This window comes from Malania oleifera, chromosome 4, assembly GCF_029873635.1.
Source record: "Malania oleifera isolate guangnan ecotype guangnan chromosome 4, ASM2987363v1, whole genome shotgun sequence".
NCBI lineage: Eukaryota > Viridiplantae > Streptophyta > Magnoliopsida > Santalales > Ximeniaceae > Malania > Malania oleifera.
Window position 1 is genome coordinate 23,137,273 of NC_080420.1, and position 12,779 is coordinate 23,150,051.

Here is a 12,779-nt window from a genome sequence, read left to right on the forward strand (position 1 = left end):
ATGCGTATGCCTATTTATTTACTTTTATATTTACTTGCATGCACACATTTACTTTGAATGAGATACTCGTGTATGCATGAACCAATAGCTCAATCATTTTAGATACACACGTTTAATATTGAATAAGATATGATATGTGGTGAATCAACAAAACATTTAAATTAACCAAAAAGTTTTAAAACCCAACTCACCCCCTCTTGAAATCACACCAATTCCAATAGAGGGTGAAGAACTTGCTAGTGCAGCAAAGGATGGTGAAAGGTCAATACGGAAAGAATTCGGAAAGCATGGACGATGAAAGTTGGAAGGAGCTAGAAGGAAAGACTGCATCCACTATCAAGTTATGTTTGGCTGATGACACACGGTATCACGTCATGGATGAAGACTCACGAACATCGATTTGATTGAAATTGGAGCACTAGTACATGTCCAAGTCATTGAAAAACAAGCTGTATCTTAAGCAATAGTTATATTGGCTTAAGATGGCAGAGGGTACGAACTTGACCCAGCACATCAGCACATTTAATCAGATCATTAGTGATCTAGGGTAAGTTGATGTCAAGTTCAATGAGGAGGAAAAATCGTTGATGCTACTAAATTCCTTACCTACATCGCCTATATACGAGAATGTGATATCATTGGATGCTTTGGATTGTAATAGGTATAGTTACAAGTCCAAAGGCGGATTGATGATTGTGTGGGATGGCATATTAATGGTGATTAAGGGGTAGAGGATAGTAGGGAATCTCTATATACTACAGGGTAAAACAATTGTAGGTGGAGTTGCAACTGAGAGTTTTGAGCCAGATAATGTCATTTTGTGTTTTATAACCACACACAAAATGGTGGGTATTCTTAACTACACTGGTGTGGATGTTTTGGGACTGGTGAGGGCAACATCTAGGGTTGGACATGGGTATTTTTGGAGGTTATCACAAAAGGTCTGGGGGTGTCTCATGCAACACAAGTTGGTGTTGTTTGCCATATGTAACTTATGGATGAGGTGGAGTACTAGACCAGGAGAGAGTTCCTCAGGTTAGATATTGGTGCTAAGTACGCTGGCATTCAAGGAGTTTTGTGAGCATGGCATGGTGTATGCAGGGCTTGCAAGGGACCTTTTGGTAAAGCCAGTGAGTGTGGCGTGTTTCTCAATTAATCAATTACCAAAGGTGTTACTAGATGGGAGAGTTGCAGGAGAGGCTTAGACAGGTTATACAGTAGACTTTGGAGGTCCAACCATGCACGTTTCTACTGAGGTGGGATTTAGGCTTAATGTGATGTCTAGATAGTGCATCTTTTTGGTATTTAAGAAATATGGATTCAAGTTGCGTGATCCAATGGCAAACAGGGTGGTAATTGGTGGAGACATGGTTTTAGGTGTTAAAACCATGAGACAGCGTACTTAGGTAGATGAAGAGAAACAGGTGCAAGAAAGCTGCAGTAACAAATACAAGCATGTTGTGCAGGTGGAGTTGGAGACTTAGGGTAAAAGTGTAGTAAGTTCTAATTTAGGAGACTTGCAGTACCACAGGATAAAATGGAGCAGAAAGGAGATTGTGATGTAGGTGGAGTTTTAGACTCAGGGAGAAGATGACGTTAGTCATGATGCGGGGAGTTCAAGCTCGAGAGTCCAATAGGATTAAAATGGGCTCAGAGACACTATCAGGTCACCACCCAGGTAAAATATGATGTCTTATACAACCATTACTACCACGAAGGATCCTACGACCTTTCAAGAGGCAGTGCACGATTAGGAGGAGAGTATATGAATAGGTTCCATAGTGGAGGAGATGGAGGTATTATATAAGAATCAGACGTGGGGGTTGGTGGTGCTCCCAGAGGGGAAGAGGGAGATAGGGTGCAAGTAGGTAAGTATTCTGTTGTTTTGTGTGAGTGACATGTTGATTGCTAGGAAGGTTCTGATTGATGTAAATGAGTCGAGGACTCTGTTGAGAAAGGAAGTTGACATGAAGGTGTTGGGTGCTGCCAAGAGTGTTCTTGGGTTAAAGACTTGTAAGGATAAAGTTACAGGGAGATTGGGATTATCTCAGGGTGACTTTGTAGTCATAGTTGTGGGGAGATTGGTATCATCTTTGGGCGGCTATATGGACACAACTACATGGAGATTATGGTTATCTATGGGTGGTTTTGGGGATCAAGTGTTGGTGAGATTTAACATGTGTTGACTTTTTGAGTCCGATCCTCGGTTTTGATAATGACAAATCGTATGTTACTAATGTGTGTGCTCAAGTACCTGAACAGGTTAATCATTCAAAACACACACATGAAAGTGATATGGTTTCCAGAAAGACCTTAAAGAGCGCATACTCCTAGCATAATCCATGGGAATGTGAAGAGCAAAAGAAAGAAGAATAAGTTTTTCATTATATTGCTTTTAGTTTTTAAATTTGGCACGTAATAAATTGCATGACTTGCATGATAGATTGCTTCATGCTTATGTGATGTGCTGATATGCTATATGCTACACGAGTATGACTTGACTTGACTTGACCTATATTGATAATTTATGGCTCGTTATATTGCAAACTTGAGCATGATTTTGAAGCTAAATTTGGATATAAGAAGAATAGAGTTTGAGCATGAGATTATTGAGCATAAGTATGAATCTTGATATAAAATTAATTTTTGACTATGCATACTAATAATGAATCAAGTGGATAAATTTGTCTTGTACTACTCTTTATATTGGTATCCATGAGCTATGAATGATATTTTTGATATCCATGAACTATGCATGATATTATATTAGCTTTGGTATCTATAAAGTATTTTTGGTATCACATTTTAAACATTTTAATTGGTATCACAATGTAAAGGCTCAATTGGTATCACAAATTGATATTTAAGAATGATAAGCATTGATGATGTTAACATGATATTGGTATTCAATGATTGTGTTCATGAGAACATACAAGATATGAATCAATATAGGAAGCATGCATAATAAACTTAAAAGCATAATTGGTATCAAATCTAAATGTATTAAATTCAGGGGGAGTATTATGACTTATTGCTTGTATTATGTTTCTTCTCTAATTATTAAATTGGAATCATGGAACAAATAATTGGTATCATGAATTGTTATGCATGCTGAAGTTTAAAGTACTGTATTTTTTATGGTTGCTCATATCCTTTATACTTAAAGTTTTACTCTTTTTGATTGATGTCAAAAGGGAGAGAAGTTTTAGGCAGCAAAAATTAAGCATGATATTAAAAATTTATGAGCATGATATATATATATCAAAAGGAGGATAAGTACTTGATGTTGATTGATATTGATATTAAATAATGTGATTTTGATATATAAGAATGATACGTGAAAATATTTTTTTTAAATGATGCTTATTGAAAGGGGGAGCCTTTTTAAGACTTACTTAAATTTTTTCTCCTTGTTTGTCATCATCAAAAAGGAGGAGATTGTTGACCTTACAAGACTTAAAATCTTGTTATCTTGTTTTGATGCTAACAAACAAGTGGAATTTAACATGTTTGTGTGAGTAATGTTGTCTCAGGGCTCATATATGAGAAAGCAAGGTCAAAGTGTTCACAAGGATCAAATGAAACTTAAAAGAGTCAAAGCATGGATTTAAAGATGATATATTAAAACTTGAAGAATATGAGGACAAGAATGATTTGTTGAAAGCCAAGAAATGTTAAAGTCAAAAGAGCCAAACAAAAGCAAAGTGAGAAAGCCCAAAGAATATTAAAGCTTGAAGACCACGAAAGAGTCAAAGCAAGCATGAAGACTTGAGTGTTTAGAATGTCAAGTCTTAGAAGTCTTTATGTAAGTACTTTAATGTTTAAATATCGTTTGAAATATTATGAAACTCTTAAGTTAACTTCTTGGACCTAAATACTTTTTAAAATACTTGCAAAATATTTTTATAAGGTCAAAAATTATTTTAAAAAGGTTAGAATCATTTTTGGAATGAAAATCACAAAAAAGAGGATTTTCAAATGCTGTCATTTTTTATACATCCGCATTGAGGTGCATTTTTCTCTATCCAAAATTCCTTATTTTAAAAAATGTTCAATATTAAAGTTGTAGTATTTTTTCTTATCTTTATTTTGAAACCAATAAAACCTAATTTGGAGTTATATATAAAAAGTTATGAGCAAAATACTGAAACGGGGTCACAGCTATCAGTCAACTGAATACTGTTCACGGGAGGAACTTCAGCTGACTGAACAGTAGACAGAGCCACTTCAGACGACCGAAGTGTAAATTCAGACGTCTAAAGAATAACTTCAGATGACTGAAGATTAAGTTCAGTCATCTGAAAATTTTTTGTTGAATTTTTTATAGAGGCAGAACCACCTCAGATGACTGAATCCGAGACTTCAGTCATGTGAACACTGTTAACGAGCAGAAATTTCAAAAATATTATTTTTTAAATATTATTTGCTTAGGCTCCAAACTTTCTAAAAACTTGGGAAATACTCCAAGTAAACTTGGGCAACAAGGAAACCCTTTTGAATGCCTATAAATACATGGTTTTGCAAATCAAAATATATCTATGAATTGAAAACTTTGTTTTAGAAGCTGAAAGCACTCTTGTTCTTCCAAAGCTCTCTTGTTCACTCATTGCAAATCTCTTTTGCTGAGATATTCTGAAGTGCTAATCCTTCCTTCTCTGAATTCCTACTACTAATCCTCATCTAAGAAGGATATTGGTTAATTCTACACTTAAGTTTCATTGTATTTCATATTGATATTTTACATTGAAGTATATAGTGCTAGAATTGTACTAACTTGCTCTTTGTGAGAGTATATTTGTACACATATTATATCTTGTTTCTTGTAGTTCTTTGACGTTCCAAGAATTGTTTGGATCGTTGGCTAAGCAAGGGGATATTGCTTAGAGAGGCGGGCTCTGGCCTAAAGGAGTGACCGAATGAGGGGACATCGTTTGGAGAGGCGGGCTCTAGCCTAGTGAAGGAGTGTTTGAGCGTGGGGTATCACTTGTAAAGGTTTTGTTCCACCCATCAATGAAATAGGTTTAGTGAATCCTTTGGTGGTTTGCCAAAGGTGAGGACGTAGGCTGGGTATAAGCCGAACCTCGTAAAAATCCTCATCTCACTCTCTCTTTCCCTATTCTTTATTTTCAGTACAAATTTAAATTGTGTGGATGGTTTAAATTTGAAAATCATATAAACTACGTATATTTGGAAATCAAGTAAACCTTAAAGTTTGATTTTGATTTGGGTTGTGGAAACTGAAATAGAGTACATTGGTTGAACCATTCTTTGCGGAAACCATACGGGAGTACGTTACTTGGCTAAACATCCCAAAGATAAATTAACTTAAGAGTTTATTTGAATTCTAAAGTTTGGAAAGAGTAATTGAATTTTATATTGAACATCATATTGAAGAAGAAATTTCATATATACAGGGCTTTGATCAAAACTCACATTCACCACAGGGCTGAAAACATCAAAAGTTAAAAGTTACATATATTATATTGATTGTGATTGGATGGTATAAAGATTTGTTTTATATTCCAAGAGTACTAAATCTTGAATGATTTCATCAATTTAATAGTGTTGTAGTGAACTTATATTTGGCAATCAAATTGGTTGGTGGTTTGAGCATTGTGGTTGATTGGCTTGACTAGTTTAATTATTTGTGTGATAGAAGATTGAATGTTTTATTAGTTATCTTGTTTTTTTTTTTTTAAAGAAACCAAGTTCTTGTTTGATTGACAAAATAAATAAACAAGTTAAAGAATTGCTTAAATATTAAAAGAAGTTAAGAACAGTAAAAAGAACTAAGAAGAAAGTTTTAAAAGCCAATTCACCCCCCTTCTTGGGAAGCTATTCCTAATTTCACTAGGGTTTTTCAATTTAATTATAAACCAAATCAACACATGTACTACATATAATGAATCAAGCATACAACATACATGTGCTGAAAATAAAAGTGCGAAAAATAAATTTTTGGAAATATAAAGAACACATACGATATGTTATCAGGGTTCGGCCAACTGTGCCTACGTCCCCGCCTCTAGCTCGCAAGCCCGAGGATTCCACTAAAGCTCACTTAATGAGTGGAGCGGCACCGGTTACAACCAGGGCTAACCTCAACCTTTACAAATTCTCCTTGTGGGGCAGAGAAGGCCTTAGGTCAAATTCGCAAGGCTAACCCCAACCTAATCCTTCCGGGCTAGATCAAGCCCCCTTAGGCCACGCCTAGAAATATAAACAAATAAAGCTTTTTCGTACAATGAAAAGTTCTTCTAATACAAGCAGATTTGTACCGATGACAACCAATCAAATGCATATCAACAATATAGGAAATGTAAGCTCAATGATGTGATTTTGTGCAAGCAATACTCAACAAGGTATTATCACTAATATACTCAAGAGTGTTATAATCAAGCTATTTATTTGAAACAGTATATATCAAATCTCAATAATAAATCAGAGTTTCAAAGATGCTCCAAATATTCAGAACAACACAAAATATTTTCTTTAAGGAAGTAGGCTCAAGAGTTGTTTGAAAAAATAATAGCTTGTTAAAAAATAATTTGCACAATAAAATCAAGCTATAGGAATCTTTGCAATGACAATGCAAAGATCCTTAAGCTAATGAGTTTTTCCCACAATAGATTTATCAAATAAAAATTTGTGGGAAAAATCTTCTTTAACTCCCTAAAAACAATAAAAATCAATCAAGAAAAACAATGGGAGTACAAGCAACCTCTATTAAGTACTAACACACTCAATAAGCCCTCACGATGCTAAGATGTATTAAGGGAATGAAGAAATGAGAGTATTTGGGAAAAATGAGATTTTGAAAATAAAGAGGATTTTTTCTAATGATTTTTGCTAATCAGATGATAATTCTCACAAATGAACCCATATTTATAGACCAAGGTGAAATTATAACCGTTTAGGACTCATAGGGAATTCTTAGAAAAGTTTAAAAGCACTTAGGAAATATTAACCCTATTTAATCAATTTAACCTCGGTAAAAATTTAATTAACCCGAGAAGGTTCGGGTGGCTGAACCAAGGTTTGGTTGCCCAAATAGACTGAGCTTTGAAAAGTATTTTAAATGGTTCGATAGCCCGAGTCTTGGTTCAGTAGCTCGAACAAAAGTTAGTAGCATTTGTTCGTGGATTCAGGTGCCCAGTTAGTGGGTCTGTAGCTTGAACACAAGAGTTTTTTGCCCGGGGCATGATTGAACTAAAATGCTCGGCAGCTCGAGTTGGTAAATTGTATTTTTCAAAGGGTTCGGGTGCTTGAGGGAGTTGCGTTCATTTGGGTTCAGTAGCCTGAACCAAGGTCAAACTGCTGACTTACTAGCAGTTCGGGTGCCCGAGGAGTTTTGAACTCCAGGGGTTCGGTCACCCAACCTCTCACATATTTTCATTTAAGTCCAATTTTTGCTTCAATTAATTCCCTTGATATTATAAGTGATATTGGAGACTTTCTTATGTGCAAGTGCTGGGACCTAGGGTCTTTCTAAGGCCTTTTTAAGCACGCCAAAAAACCTAGCGTCGGTCAACCGAAGGAGGCCCTAAGGTCATTCGGTCCCTGTGGTCAATCTACGACATTTTTGAGCTTACAGATCCTATATGCATGACATATAGATATTATTACAGACCGATATAAATTATTACAGACCAATATAAAAACGAATGCAAATACAATTGAAAATAGGACTTCATTCCTTTCACTTCTCCAAACGCCATCATACGGTGTAAGCATTGAGTCCTTATGGCATCAACTATATCTTTACCATCCATGCGTGCAAAGAATTAACCCTGTTCATAAGCTCAGTGCATAGGTAAGATACATATGCTTTGTCAGCATCAAAAATAGGGATCGGAGTCAAAAAGTCAATAATCTCCCTCTTTTTGATAATGATAAACACATCCGAGTAAAATGGGGTTTAGCCTAAAAGGCTCCCCATATGAATATACATAACGTAAAAGATAAACAATGTAGCTTAAGCATATTTACAAACGAAGACATTTCAAAGGATATGCATTTAGTTCTGACAATTTAGCACACTTAAACTCAAACCATTCAAATTATGAGTATAAGAAATATGCTACATTTTGCTCAAATAATTCTCCCCCTTTTGGCATCAGCAAAAGGGTTAAGTTAAGAAAGATTTGATGATTATAAAAGAAGTCTTAGCTTGAAATAGCACACAAGCAAGAAAACAAGATATGTCGCATGTAAAATCATTTGCCTGCCAAAAACAAAAATATGTAATACAAATAGATAAATATATATCTCCCTTACGATTTTAAACAAATGCATAGGAGCAGTGCTTGCTTGAAAAAGAAACTTTAATTTGAAGATCAAGCAAGTGAATTTTTTCTAGTGATCATTTAAACACAAAACAACTTTATGACCAAAAAAATTACAACCATATGTAACTTAAAGATAGACTATTTTAAGTGCAAGATCATATGGTAAACTTTGAAATAGTTTGTGGTAAAACAATATATTTCAGCTTTAGGATTTTTAGTGAGATTAATACATTTAAGCACATGCCGCAATACAACTTAAAGCACATCTAAGCTTAAAAATGGGCGAGCACAACAAGATTGTGATTTTAGCTTAAGGTCTCCCCCTATGAATTTGAATACTAGTTTAGATAAAATGAACAACTTATACTACTCAAAGATTTAATTCATTAAGCATGCCAAGCAGTATAAGCAATCTCTTAAAAAATTTCTTTATCATAATTATACTAGACATTAATTAATTCATTTCAAGTATTGTAACCAGTATAGTCTCCCTAGAGCCTTCAAATGCTTCAGAAAATATTTGCTAAGGCATGAAATGGTACTTATAACCTAGAACAATCCATATTTATTCAAAGACCTTTAAGCACTAGATATGATGTTCAAGGTTTCCTAGAAGAGTCTCAATATATAAAAGGTTAGACAAGATGCATGTGAGACTTTCATGCTTTTTCTCTAGGGATGGAGTTTAACTCCTCTAAACGCTTGATGATTATGCCAGGATGACGTTTAATTATTTAATTGATTTTCACTCATCCTTTCAAAAATATTTTAACTTTAATTTTATTGTAATCATCTTCGAACAAGATTTTATGTTGGGAAAAGTCTATCAAAATTTTGGCAACATGCTGTCTATAAATTGGACATTTTCCCATAAAACCTGTACCTGATAGGTTCAAATAAGCAATTTATAATTTAGTTCAAGGCACTCGAGAACCTATATCCACTACCAGCATGCAATTACACATCAACTACATCCGACATGCAAGAGGCTTTCAACACAAGCATGCTATCCAATAGTATAGTCAACTCAAGATATTCAATATGACTCAATAGTAGTTCGTGCTAGAAAAAAAAAAACATAAACTATCCATTCAAGAGATTATAACCATTAATTGAATCATGGATAGTGCTGCAATGCTTATACACATATAGGCATAAAGACATAAAAGATATAAGAATATGAGAGCTTTTTAATTTATATAGACATGAAGGATAAAAGCTCCCCCTGAGTTATGCACTTATTCATTTTATACCTTTTCTTTTATCTTCAAGTTCAATAACCAAGAGTTATAATATTTTCAATGATTTAATCTTGGCATGAATACTTTAGGCTTGTTGGACCAAAAAGTCACAATGAATATTCTTTCAATGTACAAAGCCTATATAGCCTCTTTTGATGTGAATTTCAATATGTGTGAGAGGCACGAGTTCGAATGCCTATGAATTTCAAATGCATGTGCATAGGTCTCCTTGAAGTTTATGCATTTATCTAGATTAATACCTACTACAACCTCCTTAGTCATTCAACTCATCACGAAGGATATGAAGCTTTAAAAGATTTGATTTAAAAGTTGAGAGCTATGTGAGAGAATTATAAATTAAATACTCTTAAGGATTAAATATCTATTATGTTTAAAAGAGTATTTGAGGAAGCAAGACGTTATTTATGATACACAAGTAAAAGATTATGTCCTAACGATTTTAGCAAAGAACATTTAGGTGTTTATGAGTATTTTTGACCAATGCTCTTTGGAGATTTGTAATGTATCCTTCGACTATGATCACAGTTTTGGAGCAAGGTCACGAACCAATGAGAGGATGGATCTTTACCTGATGTGATCATGATATGGTAAAGATTTCCTATGGAATAAGTGAACAAAGTTAAAGGATTTACAATCTAAACTTAAAAGGAACACTCCCCTGGTGTATTCCTTTAATTTTGATTACAAGGAGGATGGCCTTTTATTAGCACTCGATAGATATGGAATTTATTATCATTGGTGCTTATACCTAGAGTGATGATTTATCTTTGTCAAGGCTTTTACATACAATGATGGGTTTAGGATTAAATGATATATAGTATGAGATGGATCCACTAAATCGAAAACTTGTGCAATTAACAATGTATGCTTAACTTAGGATTTTCATATTTGCGTGGAGTTAAGCAATTAGAATTATTTACCTGGCAAAGATGCCATGTCCATTTTGAAGTGGATTTTCATTCAAGTATACTATAATCAATGTTTTCATATATTATCCAATCATCATGGTATATATATGTGTTAAGTTAAATTGGATATTTTTATCTGAGATCGTATAATGGTTATATTTTCTAATGTTCTTAGCATATAGTGAAAGTGTATAATGAATGCATCTACTAAGATTTAACATTTTAAGCATAGACCACTTCCTAACCTTTTGAACATCACTACCCCTTAAACCTAGGAACTTAAGGAAGAATTTAAAATTAATATCTAATTTTCATTTGATCCCACTCTCCCTCAAGTCTTACGGGGTTTGCCTTCATGATAACCCACATCATTTCTCTATCTAAGCCTCTGGTACATCTAAGTAGACAATTAAACCAAACATGCCTTTTTCTTATACAAGATAAGCAAGCTTTATATATGCGTGAAGGATTATGCTTATTTATTCTAGTTTTACTCATTGAGGCATTACTGTGGGTTTGATACACAAAACATGAACCATTTTTGAAAATATTTTTCATTTTAACTACGAAGCGTTCATTATGACTATTCTTATCATTTTCAGCTTTAATTATACTTCTTGAATAATCATTTATCTCTTTATTTAAGCAGATGATTTTCAAAATCTTCACAAACTTTTTCTTTTCTAAGATGGCATGATAATTTCTCAAATCTCTTAATTGTTTTGCCAATCTTTTATTTTCATTTTTCACCACAATTTCTTGCTTAGATAATCTAACTAGAAAGTAATGAAATTTAAATGAAGCCTTTTCTTGTTCTCCATACGAGGTCATGTTTTAACATTTAGTTCATCACATGATTCATCATAAGATATATCATAGTAATTATATGAATCATTGCATGCTTGTTCAACAGGACTATCACAAAGATTATCAAATGATTCATCATACGATATGCTGCAATACTTTTCACAGGAATCATCGCATACATCATTAACAGTATTATCAATAGATGATTCAGCATGAGACACAACACAACATTCAACATAAGAATCATCAATCGAGTTAGAGTGAGAATCATATACCTCATCACTGATTACTAGCTCATGATTTACCTTCTTTTTCTGGGTCTCTCCATATCTCTTTTCCAACTCAACACATATCTCATGTGCACTACTAAATGCCATAATCTCATGAAGAATATCAATGTCTAAAGCATAGTACAATAAATCCATGGCATATGAATTTGCATGCATCAAAGTAATATCATTTTCATTCACAGGCATACAAAATCCTTTGACAATCACCTACCAGGCTCTCCAATTCATAGATTTTATAAAAATGGTCATTCGAATTTTTCAGTAGGTGTAGTTTACACCACAAAACAATGAAGGACTAGAAGGTGACTATCCCTCTCCAAATGGGGATACACCAATTTGAGCCATTGCGATCTTTTACAAAAGTTGTTAAGCCTAGTGCAACGAGGCCTTGATACTAATTGTTAGCTTTGGTGTATTCCCAAGAGGGGAGGTGAATTGGATATTTAAAAAATTTGTCCCTGGGTCAACCAATCTAGCAGCAACATTACACAAACCTAGGGTCTTTCTATTTAATTATAAACCAAATCAACACATGTACTACATATAATGAATCAAGCGTACAACATACATGTGCTGAAAATAAAAGTGCAAAAAATAAATTTGTGGAAATATAAAGAACATGCATGATATGTTATCGCGGTTCGGCCAACTGTGCCTACGTTCCTGCCTCTAGCTCGCAAGCCCGAGGATTCCACTAAATCTCACTTAATGGGTGGAGCGGCACCAGTTACAACCAAGTCAATTAGCACAAGGCTGACCTCAACCTTTACAAATTCTCCTTGTGGGGCAAAGAAGGTCCTAGGTCAAATTCATAGGGCTAAGCCAAACCTGATCCTTCTGGGCTATATCAAGCCCCCTTAGGCCACGCTTGGAAATACAAATAGAAAAAGCTTTTTCGTATGATGAAAAGTGCTTATAATACAAGAAGATTTGTACCAATGACAATTAATCAAATGCACATCAACAATATAGGAAATGTAAGCTCAGTGATGTGATTTTGTGCAAGCAACACTCAACAAGGTATTTTCACTAATATGCTCAAGACTGTTCTAATAAAGCTATTTATTTGAAATAGTATATATCAAATCTCAATAATAAATCAGGGTTTCAAAGATGCTCCAAATATTCAAAACAACTCAAAATATTTTCTTCATGGAAGTAGACTCAAGAGTTGTTGGAAAAAATAATAGCTTGTTAAAAAATAATTTGCACAACAAAATCGAG